The sequence below is a fragment of the Hyaena hyaena genome, unplaced genomic scaffold (genome assembly GCF_003009895.1).
Source record: "Hyaena hyaena isolate Hyena2069 unplaced genomic scaffold, ASM300989v1 scaffold_1016, whole genome shotgun sequence".
In the NCBI taxonomy this organism is placed as follows: Eukaryota; Metazoa; Chordata; class Mammalia; order Carnivora; family Hyaenidae; genus Hyaena; species Hyaena hyaena.
This window is the reverse complement of record NW_024081649.1, coordinates 307,928-331,647: the sequence shown is the minus strand read 5'-3', so window position 1 is coordinate 331,647 and position 23,720 is coordinate 307,928. Positions and strand designations below refer to the sequence as shown.

At 40.3% G+C, this 23,720-nt stretch overlaps 1 protein-coding gene across 1 annotated transcript in view; it reads left to right on the top strand.

Moving 5' to 3' along the window:
- LOC120223593 (neurexin-3) overlaps positions 1 to 23,720 on the top strand; it is a gene marked incomplete at its 3' end in the record, with an annotated part of 324,726 nt that overhangs the window by 37,969 nt on the left and 263,037 nt on the right. The gene's annotated exons all lie outside the window — the stretch shown is intronic.

The following is a 23,720-nucleotide window of genomic DNA, read 5'->3' as shown; positions in this document are numbered from 1 at the left end:
GTAGAGTGATTTTGTTTATCAGCTTGCACAAACAACTCCTTTTTTTTTTGTGCTTGTTACCTGTTGTCTATCTCCTTTACAGATGCCATTAAGCGACTTTCCCAGATTGAAGAGTGCCTCCTGCACTGAGAACCTTAGTGTCAGTGGTGGCTGGTCTACCTCCTGACCCAGCTTATCTACTACCTGAGGAAATACACCCCAAGCTGATACCCTAGTCCTTTAAGTGAGCTGTACATTGGCAGGAAGAGACCACAAGCACACACTTCATTTAATTTCTGAGTTAATGCCCAGGAATAAAAAGATTATCAGAAACACGATGACCACATAGGGAGGGAACAGATGTAATATTGCCCAACACAGCTTCACTTGGCACCCAGGGTCCTTCCTAGCAGTGAGCAGCTGTGAGAGACACTGGTATTTGGGGTTGAGTCCTTCTAAGTCTTTCTGGAAAACTTGGTTCTTATGATCCTGCCTTATGTGATTGGGGCTTATGTCACATTCTGGAATATTTGACACTGATATTCTGTGTATGTCCATTTATAGGAATATTTTCAAATACTAGAATCTTCTGGCCCTTGACCTAAATGTAGCAGAGCAAGGCCATATTATCACCTAGAGGGCGAATCAGCATCCATGTGCAGGTGTCCTGGATAAGTAGCATCACTTCCAGCTTGGCAGCGCACTGGAGGACTCTTTTCTATATAGACATAGATGTCATTGGAGGAAAAAAAAAAAAGAGAGAGAGAGAGATAAGAAGGACTTGGAATTGGAGTTTTTCTGAATCTTTACAGGAAGCCCCTCACCATGTTTTTAGTTTTTAAAACCAGTGATACTTCAGGTCAGTGATGTGTAAATTGTTCTATGGAGACTTGGGGTTCCTTGAAAATGGGAGAGGAGGAAACAGGTGTGTGTGTGTGTGTGTGTGTGTGTGTGTGTGTGTATGTTATTCTTTAGGACCTAAATCATTCCCAAGTAGTGAAATTCCAGTAAGGAATGGATTTGATTTATGATTTTATTTTATTATTTTAATATTTATTTATTTTGAGAGAGAGAACGAGTGAGCAGGGGAGGGTCAGAGAGAGAGGGCGGGAGAGAATCACAAGCTGGGTTTGATCTTGTGACCCTGAGATCACAACCCGAGCCAAAATCAAGAGTCAGACACTCAACCAGCTGTGTCACCCAGGTGTCCCTGAACTTTGCTTATTTAATAACTGTTGAGCCTAAGAAAAGTGACTAGATCTCCCAAAGAAGCTGATTTTCTGGAAATGTTTTTGGAAAAGTGAGTCTTCTGCTTAATTTCCCATACCCATTCCATGTGTGTCTTGTTGTCAGTGATGGAGATGAGAAACTGCGCTAGATGAAAGATGTTTCAGAGATCAGGACATACTCTCTCCCTCAATCCATGATTTGTATTCCTTTGCCGGTTAATTTCAGTGCTGGGATTTGGGTGGGATTTGCCAGAGCCCATCTGGAACTGGTTTTCCATGCTGTATGGATTCTGTTTCAATTGTCTGTTCATTCACTAGCCTACTTTTCCTTCAGAACCATAGATGAGTTTGAGTCTGTTGGCATCACAAAGCATTAGCCATAACAGAGATCAGTTGGGGAGGCGGGCGGGCAGGAAGACAGGCAGATGCTTATACTGAGGGAAACAGGCAGGGACCCAAAAGATTGTGACAGCTGGATAGTCACTGGGCTGTTTGAGCCTGAGCTATAGTAAGGCGACTCCCTGTACCCTTGTAGGATTACATTAGCCACAGTCTAGTCTTCAGCCTTGCAGCTTCAGGATTTCAGTTATAGCTAGCAATAACAACAGCTGGAATAATACTAATAAGTTAGTATTAGTTAATCACTTCCTATGTGCTAAGCAGTCCCACTTTATGTTATGAACTCACGTAGTCCTCACACTAACTCTAGATGAGTACCACAGTGTCACTGGGGTAAGGGGGGAGGAGGAAACCAAAGCAAAGATAGTTTGCCCAAGGCCATACAGCTAGGTAAGGGTTGAAACTGGGATTAAAATCCATGCAGCCGGGTTCCAGAGCCTACTTTCATCACCATTATGCCCCACTGCCTCACGAGCTGTTCATCCAAGAATCATCAGAAAGTGAGGAATTGTTTTGCAGAGAACAAAAAGTCACTAGCGACTTAGTAATATACCAGGATACCAACATATTTAATTCCCATAGAGGAAAATCATTCTAGAGCTTTACTGCTGAGCATAGTACAGCAGTCAGAAGTCACATTTGGGTACTGAGGACTTGAAATGTGCCATTCTGCATTGAGGTGCACCGTAAGTATCAAACATATCAAACACACACTGGATTCTTTAAACTTAATGCCCATCCTCAAATCTTATAAATCATTTCTTATGTTGACTACATGTTGAAACAATAAAGTTTTGAATATATTAGGTTAGATAAAATACACTATTACAATTATTTTTACCTCTTTTTACCTTAAAAAAGTCTGGCTACTAGAAACTTTTAAATTGCATCTGTGACCAGTCTTATATTTCTTTTGGATAGCACTATTCTACACACTGAAAAATGTATGGATAATCCAGAGCACCCTTTTTTTCATACCTGTGAAACTGAGTCATTTACCTGAACTGGTTTGTACTCATCTGGAGGGAGTTGTGTTCACCATTTGTGTTATGGGATCAGAGCAAGAAGTGCTGGTCCATTTTAGGGATGTTTCTTTTAGGCTGTAGAGAAACACACAGAACTCTATTTCAGCAGAGTGCAACAGCTTCAAAGCAGCATAAAGAAGGGCAGACTAAGTGGAAATAAGTAAATACAAATACATAGGTGTTGGTACGTGGTTGGGATTCAGAGCACGCCTCTTCAGATTACACAGTGTCAGTGATAGTGAGTGTATTCTAGGAGAGAGGAGGGCATTTATATGTGGTTAAGTTAGCTGGGGACCAAGTTCTAGGGAATCTTGGCCTCAGGAAAAGGAGTGCTCCTAGACTCACAATACCTTCCTCTCCAGGTGTCCTTTTAGATACTTTTTGATCAACAGAATATTTTGTCATGATTGGCTTCCTAATTTAAGACATACTAAAATTTCTAAATTTGCTATTTTTTAAATATTAGCTATATCTTAGATTGATGATTCTCTGGTGAAATTTAGAGGGATATCTTAATCATACCAGCAATACTTATATAGACACTTTTTAAGGATTATTTACTTACAGAACAAGGGTGAATAATGCCATCCATTGAATTAAGATTTGTCTACCTCGGGGGCTTGTTCTCTTACTAAACCTTTGTCCCTTAGGTTGATAATGGACTGAATCTTATTGGAGGGCCTCTTCTCACTGATGGCATCAACTGTACTGATCTAGCAGTTGGATGACCTTAGAATGGAGCCAGGCTCTAGCAGCCAGGGTCTGTCGATCTTGGGCACGTGTTACAAACCAGCCCAAGGTGTAAGGAGTAATGGAGGACTCTAAAGGGGCAGCATATTAGAGTTACAGTTTATATGGAGATTATATTCTAAAATGGACACATGAGGTTAAAAAAATGATTACAGTCAACTTTGCCCTTAGAAAGTTTTTAAACCATTCCCCCAAATCCCAGGCCCCTTGCAAGCTCTAAAACCAAGGGTTAACATCATTGATTTCCTTTTGCATTTCTGCTGAAGCATCTCTTTCTAGCAGCTATGAAGGCTAGGCCTACTTGGAATAAGGCAAAGGGTTAAATGGTAAATAGATAGTTCTCTCACTTCCTCTCAATCCCCTGCTCAACCCCCTGAGTGTGGACAGCTGAAAATGTATTCGTTATGTAGTATGACCCAACTCCAATGTACTGTTTCTCTTGCTAATAAGGAAAGTGACTTGTATTGTGCTTTAAATATTTCAGGTTCATTGATTCACTTTTTTGCACCTGGTGTGTGAAGGCAAAGGAGAAAAGGCAGTTAAGACGTTGTTTTTGCTTGTTTTTTAAGTTATTGAAGAGCTCCAAGTCTGGTCAGGGAAACAGACAAGTAAACAAATGGTTATCATGCCTTAATGAGGTGTTGGCTCAGTGTTTCAGGATCAGAGAGAAGAAGCCACTAAAGCACTCTGGAGGTCAGGAAAGCCTATCAAGTGGGACACATGGGTCCAGGACCACCATTTTTTCTCACTAGGTTGCCTGCTGTTAACAACCATCCAAATCCTCTCTCTGCTTTTGTTTTTGCCCTTGGTTCTTCCCCTTCCCCAAGTGTATAGCTTTCCAGGAAGCAGAATAGTCCTCTTAAAACATAAGAGGAACATACATGCTCCTCTGCTTAACACCCTCTAGTGGCTTTCCATCTTGTTCAGAAGTAAAGCTCAGGTTCTTAGGAGGCCTTTAAGACCTTGTAGGATCTTGCCCTCATATCTTCTATGTCCCTCCTTGTTCCCCTGATTCAGCCATACTGGCCTCCCAAATGTTTGAAGGTGCCATTCACATGACTGCTCAGGAATTTTGTGCTTGTCTTCTTCCTGGAGTTCTTTCCCCAAACATGTACATGCTCATTCCTCAATGTTTTCAAGTCCCTGTTGAAATGCCGCTATATTTTATGGGTCTTCCCTGCCTTCCTTTCTATCTACTCCCTTTAATCTTGCTTATCTCTTGACATACTCTAATTGCTTCATCCACTTAGATTTTAGGGTTCATGAGGGTAAGACTTTGTTTTGTTCATTTTGGGACAATGTCTGCCATATCATGTTCACTCAGTAAGTGTTGGAAAAAAAGTGTTGAATGAATAATTCATTTTTCTTTTCTTGCATAAGTTTTCTCTTCCTCATAAGTTTGCCTCATGAGTGAATGGATACATAAATGGTGAATATATTCCCTTGGCACCAGCAGAAGGTGTTATTTCCCAGTGGACTGTTGCTCTCAAGTGACTTTAGAGTTCTTTACTGGGGTAGAAGACTTAGTCAGGACTTGTCAGGAACTCTTGGGTTCTGCCAAGATGACCTCTCACTCACGAGTGCAAATGACCCCTAAACATCTGCAGTGATAGTGGAGCACATTGGCAAAGAAAAGCTTGGAGCTGGAGAGAGGGAGTTACAAGGGGATTGGTTTGGCCACAAAGACTATCCTTGATGTTAAGAAATATGATTGGCAATACTTGGTTAGCTGTTAAAATAAAATTGTGTGTGTGTGTGTGTGTACTTTTGTTCATGTGTATTGTAAGTGTAAATATGTACCTTTATGTATGTAAGGGTAAATGTTTTTGACCTATAGAATCAAAATCAGAGACTCCAAAGTCCAAAGACTTAAAAATCCCAAAGGGCTCCAAAGGCTCAGCAGAATCCTTGGTGCTTGGGGATTAGAAATGTGAGGAAAGCTTGCTGAATTCCCTTCTTTCACTATTAGCTTACACCACATTATTTTGTATGCTGAGTCTAGTTGTACACAGGGGAACAACAACAGCAACAGCCCCTACTTTCATGGAGCTTACATTCTGGTAGGTAAAAAAAAAAAATAGTAAGAATATAAATCTAATTTATATGAGAAGGAGAAACAAAGCATGATGAGGGAGTGCAAGGTAATGGAATGCCATCTTAGAAAGCTGAGTTGGTAGGGACCTGAGGCTTGCTTGACGAGAAGTCAAAGGGCCAGCAAATGCAAAGACATGTGAAGTAGGTACTTGTTGAATTCAAGAGATACAAAGACAAAAGAATGAGTTAAGCAAGACAAAATTATAGAGAGCTTTAAGCCATGGTAAGGAGTTTGGATTTTATTGTGATTACAGTGAAGAGCCATTGGGCATTTTTTAGCTGAGGAGTGACTGATCTGAATTAAAAAAAAAAAAAAAATCCCTCTGACTGGTCTGTGGAGGATGGCCCATAGTGTGTGCTAGTAGAGATAGAAAATAGAGAGCTGGCTGTTGCTGCCTTCCAGGCAAGAAAATATAGCACTGTGGATTAGAGTGGTAGTAATAGAGATGGTAAGAAATGGATGGATGTGGACAGAGGTAGAGTCAATAGGGTTTATTGATGAATTGGATGTTGGGTGTGAGAGGCGAGTAATTGAGGATATCTTCATTAGTCAAGATAAGCTAGGTTGTGTTGTGGCAACAAAGTCTTCCAGTATATCAGAGGCTTAAAACAAAAGACATTTATGTCTCATTAACACATCTTGTCCTTTGTGTGCTGGTGGGTGACTATTTATTTTTATAATTTTCCTGACTCTGGGACATAGAATGACAGGGTAACCACTTACTTGAACATTGAAAAGGGAAAAGAGAAATTTAGAAGGTTTCATACTGGGAACCATTTAGTGTTTGGCCTGAAAATGACACATATCACTTCTGCTCAAAACTAATTGGACAAGAGTCATCACACAGGTGCACCTAACACAAGGTGACCAAGAGATGCAGTCCTATCTGATGCTGGGGAGGTTGGGGAGTGGGTTTGTAAAGGATCAGAACTACTCAAGACAGCATTAATGATACCGTGATATTTTCTAGGTTTAGACAACTGTTAATAACATTATCTAAATGAGGTACTTGAGAGAAGTGTGCTTGGGAAGGTGAAATCAATATTTCTGTTTTAGCCATGTTTCATTTAAAAGCCTTTTACAAAGAGATGTCAAGAAGGCAGTTGGAAATATGAGTCTGATGATGAGAGGAAATTTATGGCTAGAGATATAAATTTGATTATACATGTGTATATATGTGTATATACACCTGTGTATATATATATATATATATATAGGCACAATTCCTGCCCTATGTTCTTTCAGTTCATTTTTCTAGGAAAGGTAACAGAATTAGGAGGGAAAAGAAGTGCCTAGAGGGAATACAAGGCATTAGGACTACCAACATATAGTGTCACTAGAATGATTTGGCAGAAGTTTCTTCTCTAATTGTGGTAGTTGGCTGTAAGAAGCCTATGTAGGTGAATAGTCCTAGAATGTAGCTAAAGGGTAAATTATAACTACATATCTTAATATCAAATAAAATAAAAGGGACTGTCCCTTCCTTCAAGCTAGGAATAATGTGGTTTTATGACATCCTTTCTCTGGAGTGTAACGTGGCTTAATTTTACTTCTGGTGGTCTGTTGACTTCTAGATTCACCCACCCCACCCTTTTCCCTACTCTCTCCCTCCTCCCTCCTTCCCTCTTCCCTTCCTTCTCTTCATTTCTCACTTCTCCTACTTAATTCCTTTTATCAGTGACTTGACATCTACCTAGTTACCCAAGCCAGAGACCTGAAAGTCATTATTGTTCCCCTTTTTTCCTTAAACATTCCTCCAAGGCCCATTTGTCCCTAAGGCATGTTGACTTGACTCAACTCTGTCTTCCCCATTGCCAGTGTCTTAGTGCAATTGTTCATTCTTTTCTGGATTATTTTCACATTATGGACTATAGATCAAGTGTAGGACAGCAGTGTGAAAAATAGATTGAAGGAGGGCAACACTGGAGTTGGAATTAGGGCAGATTAAGAAGATGCATTACACTTGTCCATGTGAGACTTAATCTGGACTCTGTCTTCCAGGGCAGAGTAGGCCAATGTGCATTGAATCCACTGCATATTTCTGTTTAACATCACTGTATGTGTTTTTGTTTACATACATAACACCTATGCTGAAAGGTGAATGCTGCAAAGTCAGGGACCATGTCATTCATTATAGAGCCTTACATTTAGTATGTTCTCTGTGGTTGTTTACTGGATGATTAAATAAAACAGATGCCTAAGTACAACCAGTGGCAGCAGGAACGGAGTAGAGACAAAGGATGTGAAAGACTTGTTGGCTACAGAATCCAATGGATTTAGTAGTAAATTGATATGAGGAACAATAAGGAGGGAAGGATCAGGTATTTCTATAAAAACTTGAACTTGGGTGGGGTGACCATTACAGAACTAAGGAAGTCAGGAGAAGGAATTGAGGAGTTTGCTTTTACATAGATTGAGTTCAAGGTTTTGCAGAGAAGTTTAATTTTAGGTAGATGAGTTGTTCTAGCAGACAATTCAGATGCGTGGCCTGGGGGTTTGGAAAATGTTTAGGTCTAGAGATAAAAGATGTGTGAATAGATGAAATTTTCAACTGAGGTAGAGTAGTAAAAATGGGAAAGAAAGCTTTCCTCAGATGCTGGGGAAAAGCCTCTTTTTAAGGAATTTGGAAATGATGCTGATAGAGGCAGAAAGTGAGTCATCAAAGAGTTCCCTAGAAAGTGTACAATCAGGAAACCCTGGAAAAGGGAATTTTGCAAAAGAAGTGATTAACAACAACAAAAAGCTATTCCACAGATATTGACTATTCCGAGGACTGAGGCCTATTTAAAGCTAATTAAAGGACATTAGTAATCTTATTTCAGAATTATTTACTTATCAGTTTGTTTTATCTTAGAAAGCAAGTAAGTTAAAACATGGTATTTTGAATGCTGCAAGGCAAGGTAGTAAAAAGTATTTCCTCTTTCATCTGTGGTTAAATAAAATTCCTTTTATTGGTTTTCCTTGGAATTGTATCCGCTAGCCATACAATCAAGCGGAATCCAGTGTAACAGCCAGAGAGATAAAAGCTAAGTGTCTCAATTTTTTCCACTGCTACTTTCAACTTTTTCTGCTTGTTATTAGGTGTTAAGCAGTAGATTTAAAGTTACTGACAGAATTCAAAATGACACCTTGCTTTTTCTTCACCCTAGGTCTAGGAACACTCTGGTCTCTCTGGATTTTTACTCTTTTCTGTATATTCATAATTTGAATAAGAGTAAGGGAGACCTAGATAGAGCCTGACAATCTTTCAGGTTTCTAGTCTATAAGGAGGCCAGAGGGGAGGGTACTATTATTCATATCTGTCTTCAATTGTGGTAAATTTGGTAAAGACACTTGCTGGTCAAATTCATATTAGGCAGGAAAATAAAGACTCTCTACCTCTGTGATGAAAGAAAACAGACAAAGGCATGGCCATTAAATGGCCCATTAGAAATAGGGAAAATAGTGACTATGGTAAGGTGAGGGCTTGAAAGTTCTAGGAAAGGTCCTAGGAAAACTTGGAAGCATAAATCTGATCATGTACTATTTGCTTTGTTAACAGGTAGAAGCACTTTACTATAAGTTTTTAGTGGAAACACCTCCTTAGGAAGCATTTAATGAAACATCTGATAGTGCTAGCTTCCCTGCCAGGCCAAAAATAAACTCGAGAGATCCAGGAGCTAGAGTTAAGAGTAGGTGTGTTTTTGCCAAGTCTTGGCTTCCTCTCAGGACATTATTAGATTTTTGGTAGTAGGAAGGCCCTGCAGTTACCAGGTGTTCCCTAGGCTCCTTGCCTATTATCTTGTCCCTTTGATTTCTCCAGTTTGGCCTAATTAGATGGTACCAAGATTTTCAGCTGCTGATTTGGATTCTGAGGAAAGTTGGTAAAAGGAGTGACTACTCATTCCACTATGCAGCAATATGCAAGTCTTTGTTGAGGTTTTGTTTGTGATCATAGGATTCCCCAGATGGGGATGATTTCCTGAGAAATCACAATAGCATCATGGTCAAATAAAGGTTGTTTCTAAACATTTTTATCCAACGTACACTGGAATATATGAGCCAACCATTCAGCCTAATGCTTTTGAGAATACATTTGTGAGTCAGGTGGACTTGAGTACAAATTCTAGCTCTTCCACCTGAAAGCTTTTTGACTTCTCTTGACTTGTCCAAGTCTCACTTTCCTCATCTATAAAATGAGGTGATGATGCTACCTCATAGATTCTAAGTGTGAAGCATTTATCACAGTTCTTGGGCATTTTATATCCTTTATTATTGGTATTAGATGTAGCAAATCTAGCTTCCTTCCGTATCACACTATTAGATGGAGCACTGGACACCTCATCAGACCTGGCTGGGACAGCCTTCTCAGAGCCTTCAACAAGTCATCAAGCCCTGTCAGCTTTTTTTCTCTGAAATTTTTCTAGAATCTTCCCCCACGTTGCCATTTTCACCATCACTGCTTTAGACATGGACATTATTTTCTCGTAAGTGGAAATTTGGTAAATACCCTATATTCAGGTGCCATTTTGCCTTTCATAAAACTAGTTTCTGATTGTTTTTCTTCTGCTCTGGTACCTGCTTAAGATCTTCAGTGCTCAGTTTCATATTTAAGACTGATTTGGCATGAACCTATTTTATCGCCTAATCATCTATTTTTCATTTTCTTTATGCATTTTTCTTCCCTGACACACATATCATCCCCAAGCCAAAAATAATTCTTTTCCTTGTACTTTATAGTTTTGGTCTTATATATGTCATGTTGCTATAGATTTTCAAGTTGTTTTTCTACTTCTTCTCTTGCTTCCTTTTAATTTATTTCCTTTGTGACTACCAGATTAATCTTTTATATAGTGCCAACCTAATGTTGTCACTCTCCTGCCTGAGTGGTTCTCTGGCACTGTTGGGATCAAGCTAAAACTGCTCAGCTGGGTGTAGGAGGTCTTCTGGGGTCCTCTCTAGTGTCCTCCTCTACCATCACTCCACTAGAGGCAATGCAGCCCTACTGATCACTCTCCATTCTGTTAATATGTCAAGATTTCTCACCTTTGTCCTCTTTGCCCATGTTGGTTCTCTTGCTTTCTTCTTTTTCCTTGCCAAACCCAATCATTTATCTAGTTTCACCTTAGCATGCTGTCCTTTGGAAGGCATTTTCTGATTGCCCCTTCCCCCGACCCATGAGCTTGAATTAAGAGCTCATCCTTGCTTTCATGGTAATTCAGAATACCTTTAAAAAAACGTTTCTCATGCAAATTTTTGATGATTTCCCCTTCCAGCAGAGGACTTCATTGCCATATCTTTTTCATTTTCACATTTCCACGGAGCATGAGTGTATGAATAATTGAATATATGAGTACATGTTTGTTTCCTTTAATAGAGTTAAGTTCTTTGAGGGAAGAAGCAATGTCTCTTTCTTCCTGTGTGTATCTCTCACATTTCTCAGAATGGTACTCTGCATATTAGTAGTTGCTCAATAAATGCTTGATGAATAAATAGCAATACATATGTTTGTCTGCCACAGAAAATGATAAGTTCTTTAGGGAAGAGATTATGTTGTAAAAATTAGATAGCTTCTAGCACAATGAATTATGTATAATTCATGCTTTGTTTAATTTTTGTGTTTAAGTTTTGCTATGATTTGAACTCTATAGTGAGTTGTAAAAGTCAGGTAGCTTTTCTTTATTATGTCAGCATATACTTGATAAAACTATAGGACTGAAAATCTAATAGCTAAGTTTAGCTGATAATTTATTTTATTTTATTTTATTTTTCACAAATAGTTTATTGTCAAGTTGGTTTCCATATAACACTCAGTGCTCATCCCCACAATTGCCCCCCTCTGTGCCCCTCCCCCCCGCCCCCCTAAGCTGGTAATTTAAACTTCAGAGACGTGTGACAGTCCAGAACTAGGGGTGGATTTCTAGTATTGATGGGCCTAGAGAATTTTCCATTTTTACTTGTTTTTTTTTTCTCCCTAAACCTGAGATGTCCACTTATGGCCAACCTCAGGGTAGGTAGGCCTTGCCCTGGGGGTGTTATTGCAAGTCAGACTCTAACAAGAGCTAGGGAATAAGCAAAAAGAACTGCTTTAATAAACGACCACAAACTTGGTGACTTAAAGCAGCAGAAATCTATTCTGTTACAATTCTTGAGGTCAGAGGTCCAAAATCAGTTTTTTTTAATTTTTTTTTAAATTTATTTCAGAGAGAGAGAGAGAGAGAGCGAGAGAGCATAAGCAGGGGAGGGTCAGAGAGAGAGGGAGATACAGAATCCAAAGACAGGCTCCAGTCTCTGAGCTAGTTGTCAGCACAGAGTCTGATGTGGGGCTCGAACCCATGAACTGTGAGATCATGACCTCAGCCAATGTTGGATGCTTAACCAACTGAGCCACCCAGGGCCCCCACAATCAGTTTTCCTGGGCTGAAATCATCAAGGTGTAGGCAGTGCTCTGCTTCCTCTGGAGCTCTAGGGGAGAATCTGTCCTTTGCCTCTTCCAGAAGCTGCCAACATCCCTTGACTTATGGCTGTGTCTCTCCAGTCTCTGCCTCCACCTTCCTGTTGCCACCTGCTTTCTGTGTCTGATCCTTCTTTGCCTCTTCCTTATGTAGATCCAGGTGACTGCATCTAGGGCCCACCTGGATGATAGAGGATACTCTTACCTCAGAAGCCTTAATTTAATCACACTTGAGAAGACCCTTTTTTCCAATAAGTAACTACAGGTTCCGGGGATTATTACATGATATCTTTGGGAACATTATTCAGCCTTCCATGGAGACACTTGATTTTTCCCTTTGCAGACTCAAAATGCTTAGTCTTCTAGGAACTTGATTTGCTTACAGACACACCTCATGAGTAAGTAGCTTCCAAACTTAGGGCTCATTTAAATGAAGCCAAGAGCGGCTGTCTGGAAGAGGCTGATTCAGGCCAGTCTAATGCCACTGGACAGGCGGGTATGGTAGCATTCCCAGCTTTCAGTATGAAGATAAACACTACTTATTGAAGAGCTAATTAAGTAACTAGAAAAGCTGGTTGGAGTTACAGGCAAGTCAGCAGTGGCAGCCAATTCCTATTATCTGGCTCTGTTTTGGATGGGTTTTGGTTTACTTCTGGGGGAACAGGTGTGCTCAGCTCACCTGACAGTCACTCTTCTGTGTCCAGCAATATCTCTTGCCAACTGTTTCATCAGAAGGATCACAAAAGATTAAGGTGGTCACCAGGAGGAGGATTGAAGTGGTTTTAAGAGACAGGAACAAGTGCAGAATAGGCCGCACCATGCAAAGTTAGAGCAGGGACTTCATCACCTTTAGTAGTGGAGCTTGGGATGAAGACTTCCTGGCTCCTCTATACCTACTTTATGTCTCTCTCCTATAGTCTTAGGAGAGATTGCCTACAAAGATTGGATTTGATGCTCCTGAATATGCTTCAATCAGTTTACCTACTTGATTGTGACTTGCTAGCCGAAAGCACAGGCATGAGAGACTAATTTTTCTAGTGATTCTTTTATAATCCAGACAGCTGGGGAAGTTAGATTGAAGGAAAGATCTTAAACTTCCATTATATAGAGGCTTGGAGTAACAATTATTGAGCGCACAGACTTTCAAGCTAGACTTACCTGCATTTCATTCTGGCTCAACTACATAATAGCTATGTGACCTAAGGTAGATATTAAAATTTCTGATCCATAATTTCCTCTTCTGTGAAATAAGGATAATAGTAACTTGCCCTTATAATGTGCCAGGAGCTGTTCTAACCATGTTATCTGTACCTAATCTTCTAATTATCACAGCAACCCTATGAGGTAAGTGCACTTTTATTACCCCACTTCAAAACTGAGGAAATCAAGGTACAGATAGTTTGAGTAATGTATCCAGGTAACATGGTAAGGAAGAGCAAAGCAAGGATTTGAACCCAAGATAGCTTGGCTTCTGCAAATGTTCTGTTAACCATAGTTGATGCTGCATCTCATACCTCAGGTGGTTCTAGGATAAAATAAGGTGGCTGTGCAGCCTCCGGTGTCCTTGGAAAGTTTTAGGTTACATCTGTTGTTCAGGTGAATTATTGATAGTGCCCTATTGTACTCTCAAAAGTAATGTCATATCTGGGTTTAGATAGTTGTCATGTGAGGATTAAATACTTACATGTAAAATACTAAGAACAATACCTGGTGGCCAGGAAACCCTCCGTTAAGGTAACTGTTGGTATTGTACTACTACCATCACCACCCACAATTATCCCAAGTCTGGAAGGCTTAGAGCTAGCGGGTTAACTCAGGTTCTGAAAATGAGTATCATGGGGGCCACTATTCCCCCTTGTCACATCCATTACAGACATTGCTTAGTAGACACAGCGTAACACTTTTACTACTTCTCGCCCTAGGCACCCACTCTTAATTGTTTAAACTGGATGTGTAATAAAAATTACATATCATTCCTAGTTTCATTAAATGTAAGAATGCAAGATCTCAGTGTATGGAGAATTTGAATTTAAGCTGAACTTTGTGGGTTCTCCATTTATATCGAAACTTATTTGATTCCTGAAAGTGATAATGAATTTTGGACCTCGTAGACATTCTATATCCCTTCTTCCAGTATTCCTTTCTACCTATTTCTCCATCATTTCTACCTCTAAAAGAATTTTAATTCATAATAGTTTCCTATTCCCTGTCTATAATTTGGTATCTTATGATAAAATAGCATGGAAATAATATAGATATCAACATAATGTAAATGAAGAGGAGTGAGTCATAATAGGAATTATAGTTGATATCTAAGATCCAAGAATTAGAAAAGCTGTCTTTAAATGTGATTTGTGTAACTGGTAGTGAAATTCACTTCAGGTTGATTTTGCATGGCGTAAGGGACATCTAGTGGTTATCTAGGTCTCTACAAATTTCCCAACGGTAATGTAAAGTCACAGGTTTAAGTATGAGGGCTGAATACCATCACCCTGAAAGAGAGCCCCAAGAAAGGAAGGGGGACCTTCTTTGTTGCATGACTATTTTGAAGTTAACAAAGGGTAAAGAAACCTGTTCAGAAAAAAATCAATTTGAGTTCTAGCATTTCTTTCTATATTATTGTTAGGTTGAACCCAACTCATTTTCTTTCCTGCCAGGCTGGAAATGATTCTGTTATCAGTCACCTGCCAGCCTGGCACATTTTTGCTATCACTTTCCCTACCTCTTCTGCTGATTGCAGAGGGGCTCTTTGGACCACCTTGAAGAGCCATCTGATTAGAGGCTTCATTAGGCTAGAAGCAGAGCAGCTTAGCAGGCCAGGGCAAGAGAATAGTTTGTAATTGGTTCTGACAGCAAGATTTCCTTATTTGGAAGTTGCTTGGCCATCAGGAAGTCATACACCTCTGGTCCATGTCTATTTTGTATAAATGAATGGACTTCACATTATAGGAAGTTGAACTGCAAAGCACCTGTGTGATTTTGCTTTCTTAGCCCCAGAGTATTCCTGGAACTTGCCTATTGGTCTGCACCTCTTGGTCTAATCCTTGTCACTATTCATGGTTCTGAACTCACTGCTTCTGTCTCCTGGGCTGCACACTTTCCTCTATTGTTTCCAGCTAATTGTTAGACTTCTTGAAGGTTCTGTTTCATTGAATCTTTTTATAGCGTTTCCCCCTATTCTTCTGCCTTTGGGTCTTTTATATAATCTCTTTCTCCCAAAGCCATTTGGCATTTCTATTGTAATGTATCTTCTTTCAGGGTAGTTGGTGGCAGAAGGCTTCATTGTTAGGTATTCATTCTTGCTTTTTGACCCTGGATACAGAGAATAAAGGCTCTGAGGTACTATTTCAAAATATCCATGTGTTTTGTATGACATTCCAAGCTACATTGTCATAAAGAGGTGGGCAGTATTCTCTTAGCATACTCCAGAGTGGGAGAGAGTGTTGGTGCTGAGTTTTGTTATCCTACCTCTTTGAGTATCTTGCTAGAATTTGTTGTTGTTGTTATTATTATTATTATCATCATCATTATTATTATTTTGCTCCTTCTGTTAGTGTTTTGTCAAGATGCATAAAGACAGATGCCACTCATGGGTACAGAACTTTCTGTATTGATAAATTTAAAATGCAAGCACATTTCCTAAGCATGCACACTAGTGAAAAACAAATATTTAGTGGTTCCATCAAATTCTGTTTAACAGTCTGTGATACTTTAGCTTTCTATCTTCTCATCTTATTGCTTATTATCAAGCAGAATGAATATAGAGACTTCTTTCTTCAGTATAGTCCTCACTGATTTAGAGGCATTAGGAAATAGTCTTTGGGATCTTCTTGCCTATCTTCTTTCTCATTCTTTCACATCTTCCCACAAATATGTACTGACTTTGTGTCAGGCACTGGGAGACTCAGTACAAGGGTACATTTTCCTCCACTTGAGCAGCCCCCAGTCTACTGGGAAAAACAGATGCAGCACAGCATGATAAATTTTATGACAGCAGTTACAACATGGAGTCCTGGGAGTAGAGAGGAGGAAATCAGATGTAGGTAGGAGTAGAGTGAGTAAGAGTGTTAGAGAAGGCTTCCCAAAAGAGGCGGTACCCAAACTATGCCTCAAATGGCAAACAGTTATTCAAATAGAAAATCCAGGTAAGGCTTATCCCGGGGAGAATTTACCGGAAGAACTGCAGAACTTAACAATGCTGGTGACAATGAGGTGGGAACTAGATCAGGTAAAGTCTGTTATGTAATGTGTGAAAGTTTGCATTTGATTCTGAAGTTGATAGAGAATCATTGAAGAGTTTAAGTGGGGAATGACATGTTATCCTCAGGGAAAATAGTGAGATGATTAGAGTCATTTCTAGTCTTTGGAATAAAAATAACAGTAGATTCCTAGCGAATCAGGTAGGCACCTTTTACATTGTCACCTTTCCAATCAGACTTTTAAAGGCTTCCTTTTTACTCTAATGGTTCCTTTTTTTCCCCCGATTGCATAATGTCTGTATTTTTAGAGCTTTTCATAATCAGGTACCACCTACTCATCTGATCTTTGTTCTTCTGCTTTGTGACATGTAACTTTCACTCTAGTCAGGTTGGTGCCCTCATCAAGTATTCTAAGACAGAAGGAAATGTAGGCCTTCAGGTAGATCTGTTTAGTACAAAAGTATATACAAGAAGTTTGCGAGTACATTATTGAGCCTCTGCTGTGTGCCAGACACTTTGCTAAACACTGGGCATGCACTGGCTACCACATAAGAAACACAGTCTCTGTGTTTATGAAGCTTACAGTCTAGAGGACCGGAATAATGCCGTTCTTAGAAAGCAGAAGGAAGAGAAACACGATCTGAGTCAAGTTTCTGATCACCAGCCCTTGTACATTCACTAATAAGAATGACAGATATGTCTCACTACAATTCTGATATAAAACATATCCCCACTTTAAGTATTTCCCAGCATTTTCTAAATATGTGAGTGGCAGGGACTGTACCTCATCTTCCTTTGTATCACTTGTAGTCTAGAGCTAAAATTTAGTGGTTGTTTAACACATTTACATGGATTTTATGTGCAATATTTTAGTGTAGCTAGTTAATTTACATTAAGTTGATTTTATGTTGGAGGATAACAAAGATGGAGAATAGGTTCACCTCAAGTTACATCTCTCAGTGACTGGTGGTAATTTCCTAGAGTACTGCCTTGAGAAGACTTCTGAGACTCCAGTCGAGTTGAATGGGAAAGGGGGTAGAATAGAATGACGTCAATTAACAATGAATGCCACCTGTGAGGAGGGAAGACTAGAGACATCTATTTGCCAACATGGCTCTTGAACATGGGAGGGTTTGCTATCCGGGTGTGGCTTAAAAGGTCATCTGGTAAACTTTGCTAGTTCATCTAGAAACTTTTTCTTCACTATTGACGAGGCCTGTCTTGCATAGCTCTAGCCTATACATGCAAATTCATGTCTTATGTCTCTGCGTGGGCTTATTTATGTCAAGTCTGTAATCTGTCTATGCCAAGTTCTTCCTTCATTAATTTAGTAGAAGCTTAGTAGATGCTGTGAGGATGACAAAGTCTGAATCAGCAAATCCTATCTGTCATAATAATTTTTTTTATGGGATACTTGAACATATGGTGGCCTGTTCCTGATCAGCCTTTTTAACTGAATAAAGTCCTCAAAAGTTCTCTTTTTTGAATAAAATTTAGACCTTCACTGTGATTGTGTTAAGGGTTGGAAACCTTTCTCAACTCTTAGTGTTTCCATCTGTAACCATGTATCAACCTATGTAGTTATTAACATTTCACAAAGAAGCCATCAGACAAATATTTGTTTAACTCTTGAGCACAAGTGGTAATGATTTGCATTATTAGCAAAATGTTTGGGCTGGCACCCATGGCCTTTTGATTCATAAGGGCAGAGTAACTGGCTGACAACTTTTTCTCTCTCTCTCCCTCTCTCTCTCTCTCTTTCCCTCTCTCCCTCTCTCCCTCTCTCTCTGGTTGAATTGCCTATATGTCCAGGTGACCTGAAGCTGTTTTCAAAATGAGGAAGGGACTGAGGACTTTGGTGATTCTACATCAGTTTGCCTGGATTTTTTTTATTTTTTAAAATTAATTAATTAATTAATCAATCACTCCAGGTTGCCTTATATTCCTTGTATCTTTTCCTGGGCACTCTCTTAGAAATGGGATGATGGATCAGAGATTATATAAATTGGTAGTTCCTCATGAGATCCAGTTTGCAGCTATGTTTTCTTTTACCCACAGAGTGTTGGATCACTCAGCACTTAAAAAAATTTGATTAACAGTTGACATTCTACTACTGTCTTTGCAGGTCTGAAACTAAATTCCTATTTTTTATTTCTCATGCTTAGTTTTTATCTCTGGTGGATCTTCACCACTATTAATAGAATATAAGGCATAAAAATGGTGGCATTCATGGTATGTAGCAGGTGGGGCTTTGGGCCTCAGGTTTGATGTCAGCTGCAGCTCGGCAGGCAGAGTTAGTTCACTGACCCCTGTTAGCAAGACCATAGATGCAGATGTGGCCCTGGCCATGCCAAATACTAGGCCCTTCTGACTTTGGAATCTCGGATGACCATCTGTTGTTGCATTTGTGTTTGGACTTCACTGTTGGAGTTTGGTCAGTGGCACATTCTGATAGAAAATGTGAATGATAATGAATTCTAAATCTGTCCATGTATATGCTGGGTGTGTGTATATGTGAGAGAGACAGAGAGACAGAGAGAGAGTGAGCGCTAGAGAGAGAGAGTTGGAGGCAGAGTTGGAGAGAGAGAGAAAGGGAGAGAGTCAGGGAGAGAGAGAAAGGGTGAGGGAAATAAGTAATGACCACCATTATAATATATATAAATGCCACATTAGGCAATTACATATATTATGTATATATTTATTTTTATTTTTACTTTAGAGTTAGTTAAATCCAGTCTGTTACTAGTTTGATCCCTGTGTCTTGAGCTGACAGTCACCTTAGAACTTATTTTCAGAGGAAATCTTTTCTTCCCAATGGCTTCATGCCAGGCTCTTCTGTCTGTTGACTTAGCTCTGGCTTTTTGTAGAAAAATAACAACATTAATAGTGATAACTACCATTTGTTGAGTGCTTATGAAGGTCTAGGAACTGTGTCAAGTATTTCTATATACAATATTATCTTATTTTTATTTTTATTTATTTTTTTACAATCTTGTGAAGTGAGACATGTTATCCACATTTCTATAGTGAAAGACCCTGAGGCAGAGATCTATTAATGATTTTATCCAAGGTCCCATAGCCAGCCTGGATGGATCAGGACTCAACCCTGGTTGGTGAGATTGCAAGGCACGTGATATGAACCACTGCACTGCCACTTGAGTCCAACATATAATTTAACACAGATAGGAGCATTATTAAGCATGTGTACAACCAGGTGCTATTTCCAATTTTAAAAGGTGTGGTGCATATTTTTTGCTGTTATGGTGTTTGAGGTCTGTTGAAAAGATAAGACCTGTGCTTATTTAAGGATAACAAGGTTGAGTGTGTTGAGTGACAAATGAGTGGAGCAGTCAGCTCATAGGAGAAGGAATTCACAGCAGACCAGAGATATCAGTTGCCTGAAGGACAGAGGGAAAGTGGGGTAGAGAAGGTAGGATGTGTGATTCTGTGGCAACCCCAGAAGCAAGATTCTTTCACAGTGCTGCTGCTTTATGTTTTTACCCTGAGTAGGAATGTTACATGGTAATAAGATTAGCCTGAACATTTATCTAGAAGCAGCACTAGGAATCCTGGAAGCCGTAGAGAAAAAGCTCATTTTATTATTATCTATTGTCAATGGATTAAATGTAGTGGGGGATAAATATATCTTTGTCTTTTGCTTGCCGGATGTACACTTCTCCACACGCAGGTATAAAGTTGAAAGGCTTTACTGGGATGTGTAATCGACACTGTTCCATATCAAGGCACCCTGACACTGGCTTCTCACTGTTCTGTTCTAAGTCTAGACACTTCAGAGACTGTCCCCTAGCGTCCTGAATTTCAGACATCCTCCACTGACCTGGATCAGAGCAGTGGTGCTCAGGCATCAAGTCATGGACCTATAAATGATGGTCTCATAAGCTGACCTAGTGTTTTTTATTGAAATTCTCCTGCATATAGACCCACAGAAGATTGAAGATGCTTTTTTAAAAACAAGAGAACAAAAGGCCAGGTGATACTTTCCTATTCCCGCACAGGATAAGAAGTACCAAGAGGCCACATGGGCACTGCAGGGCATGTGCCCACATCCCCTCATTCCCTCTAGTTTCATTGCTGGAGTGCAGAGGGCGGTGGCATATACAGCGGAGTGCAGGAAAACATGTTCTCAGGAAGCTGAGGATAGAGCGGCCTGGGAAAACATGGGAGAGAGAGAGAAAAGAAGTACATTTGTGAGCTGGGACTGTCACTGCCCCTTAGATTTGTTTTCATGGACCTGCCATGTAACTCAAGTGCCATGGGAGAGTTTAATGGAAAAGGCACATCATGTCAGTTTGAAGACTTACTCCTTCTCCAATCGGGGCAAGTGGTTTGGCAATAGGAAAACAGCTGTGTCACTGGTAGGCAGTATGAGGATCCTGAGTTTATCAAATGGCAGGATCGGCAGGATCAGAGCTGCCAGAGAGGACCCGGAGTGGGTTTGGATAGATATCCCGGTGCAAGGGCACCAGGAGAGGAGAGAAAAGCATGGTAGCCTGGGAAACGTGGGGAGCAAAGATGCAGAAGGCCTCACACTTGAGCTCAGATGGAGGCCTCTGAGATGACTCCTGAGTGCGGAAGAGTGGGACATACCAGGTGTGAAGGGCTTGCACTTCAGGGTGGAGCTGAGTGTGCTTTTGTGATTGATACAAAGATTTTTGTTTTATGGCTAAGTGTGGGCCACAGGAGAGCCTAGAAACAGCCACCCCTAGAGCCTGGCCCCACTGCTGTGCCACCAGAGAGATCTGGGTTCGAGTTTTAGTTACGCCCTCTAATGCTGCCTGTTTCACCTGCTGATTGTCTGAGACATAGCAGATGCTCACAAGATGCAGGCTGTTTTTGTTAGATTGTTCCTGCTTTCACGTCTTGCCTTACTCCTGATGCTGCTCCTTTGTGCTTCTGTAGCAGAGATTACGGAGGCATAGAAGTACAGTTTTTCTGAGAGAGTCTGTCTCAACTGAGACTCTGTCCTCAACTGTTTTGCTGTCTGGCCTCCCAGGCATGGGCTGCAAGTCCACATGGCCGTCTTTACACACCCGTGTGTGGGGTAGTCAGAGCAGCTTGTCATTCTTTGTGACTCTGTCTCTGCCTCTTAGGCCATGTGACATCTTCCCTCATGTTTTATTTATTTATTTATTTATTTTTATTTTTATTTATTTCTAGGAGAGAGAGAGAGAGACAGCGTGAGCAGGGGAGGGTCAGAGAGAGAGGGAGACACAGACTCCGAAATAGGCTCTAGGCTCTGAGCCAGCAGTTAGCACAGAGCCCGACGTGGGGCGCGAACCCACGAACCGCGAGATCATGACCTAAGCGAAAGTCAGATGCTTAACTGACTAAGCCACCCAGGTGCCCCACATCCCTTTCAATCTTGATAACAGCCTTGGTGGGGATGGGAAGGGGAGCCATTTCTCGAATAGGTTTTGAGGCTCCTACCTTTGGAAATGGGACTCAGAGAGGTTATCCAGCTTATCCGTGAGGCAAATCCATATAAATAGAGAAGTAATTTCCAGGCCTTGGAGTAGATCGAGAGCTCACCTTCAGAGAGCTTTTGAGAGAAGTCTGGTTATCATTGGCCAGTCTGTGGCCCTGATTCTCCTGTCTCTCTGGAAACCTGGATTCCAGTTACTCACCTTGGGTCTTAGTCTCAGCTGTGTTCCTTTGTCAGAGAAGACCTCCTTGGGGCGCCTGGGTGGCTTAGTCGGTTGAGCGTCCGACTTTCGCTTAGGTCATGATCTCGCGGTTCGTGGGTTCGAGCCCCGCGTCGGGCTCTGTGCTGACTGCCAGCTCAGAGCCTGGAGCCTGTTTCAGTCTGTGACTCCCTCTCTCTCTGACCCTCCCCTGCTCACACTGTCTCTCTCTCTCTCTCTCTCTCTCCTAGAAATAAATAAAACGTTAAAAAAAAAAAGGAAAAAGAGAGGAACTCCTCTTCATGGTACCCTTCGTCCCTTTAAAAGTCTTTTTCTCTTTTCTCTTTTGCCTCCTGTAGGGATGCCTGAGTTCTTTTTCTACTTATTATTCAATGGAACCAACACATAGTCTGTCCTCTTCTCCCCACCTGGGATGAGTTATAATAATTAGTCTTAACAAGGAGCTCTAGTTGTAGGCATTTAACCCAATGCAGAGAAATCCACAGTTTGTTTATGGCTGAGAGATCTCACATGCTCGGGCACAATAAGTGGGGTTAAAAAGGAGAAGTGACCAGTCATTAAACTTTGTTTCTTTTAATGGTTCACTGCAGTCACTGATAGCCTAAGGATCTTGCAGTCTTTTCCCTGTTCACATGGTCAGGACAGTTGTTCTGAGATAAGAAATTAAGCTTTTGAATTAGGAAGCTGAACATGCATGATTTTCCATGTAATGTTAATGATGAGCTTCACAGGTGCTGCCAGTGAGCCCTCACTTTGAGTGTCCACAGTGGTAAAGCACATGAATGCTAGAGCCTGTTTGCCTGGGTCCAAGTTCTGCTCTGCCAGTTTCCAGCTATTGTGACTCTGAACTGGTTCCTTAACTGTTTATATCTGTAAAAAGAAGGGAATGTTGGTAGGAATCTCAAATGGATGTTATTGGGATCTAATGGGATGGTAGGCTTTAGCTCCTTAGTCATGGTATCTGGCAGTAGGTGCTCAGGAAATATTAGTATATTGTTATTTGCAGTGTTACTGACTATGGCGAGGCTCATTGTCAAGGTTAGATAGTATGTAAGGCATTTTCAATTCTTTGTCATTTGTTATATATTAAAAGGGAAACAATTCTGGTTTTAGAGATGAAATGATATACTGGAATGACGCATCCAGTTATCTTTTTATCACTGAGATGAGTTGTAAGACTTATTTTAGTACTTAAGTACATTTTAACAGAAAATGAAATGATATTACAACCTTTTTTGGGCTATGGAAAGGATGAAATGTGATTAACAGCTCTAGCAACTACCACCAAAGTACCTGAGATTTTTATGCTCTTACCCTGTGCCATTCTAAATGCTTTACATGTATGTATTAACTCATTTCATCCTTGCCAAATAATTTACTCCTGTGTTCTCATTTTCAGAGGAGAAAAGAGACCCAGATAAGTTCAACAACTTTGCCAAGGTCACACAGCTTTTACATAGTAAATATAGGACTTGAGCCTAAATCCAGATCCTGGCTTAGAATTTGAATAGGATAATGTAATGGCCATAGCCATAATCAATACTGCATTGTTAGACCCTTTTCCTTTAATTTTTTTCTTGCTTATTGGATAGATGTGATGTTACTTAGAGATAATGGGACCAAGACCCATCAAAATTCAGTGCCTGTAACAGCAACCCTTTCTGAAATTCTAACTTTGGGGAATAACATTAATTCCTGCTTTTATGTGGATTATACCAGGTTTTGAAAATCATAATAGTTTTTCTGAACAATTTAGGGTGCTTCATTCTCCCGCCATGTGTATATAGAGGGTACACACAATGGGCACAAAACACAGATCTCCTTCCCCACCAACTCTTAACACATCTCCATGGTGAAAAAACCGAAACAATACAACAGTGAAAAGTCAGTCTCCCTCCATTCCTGAATATTAATCTGACAGATATGCTCACCAGTTACAATTTTATAG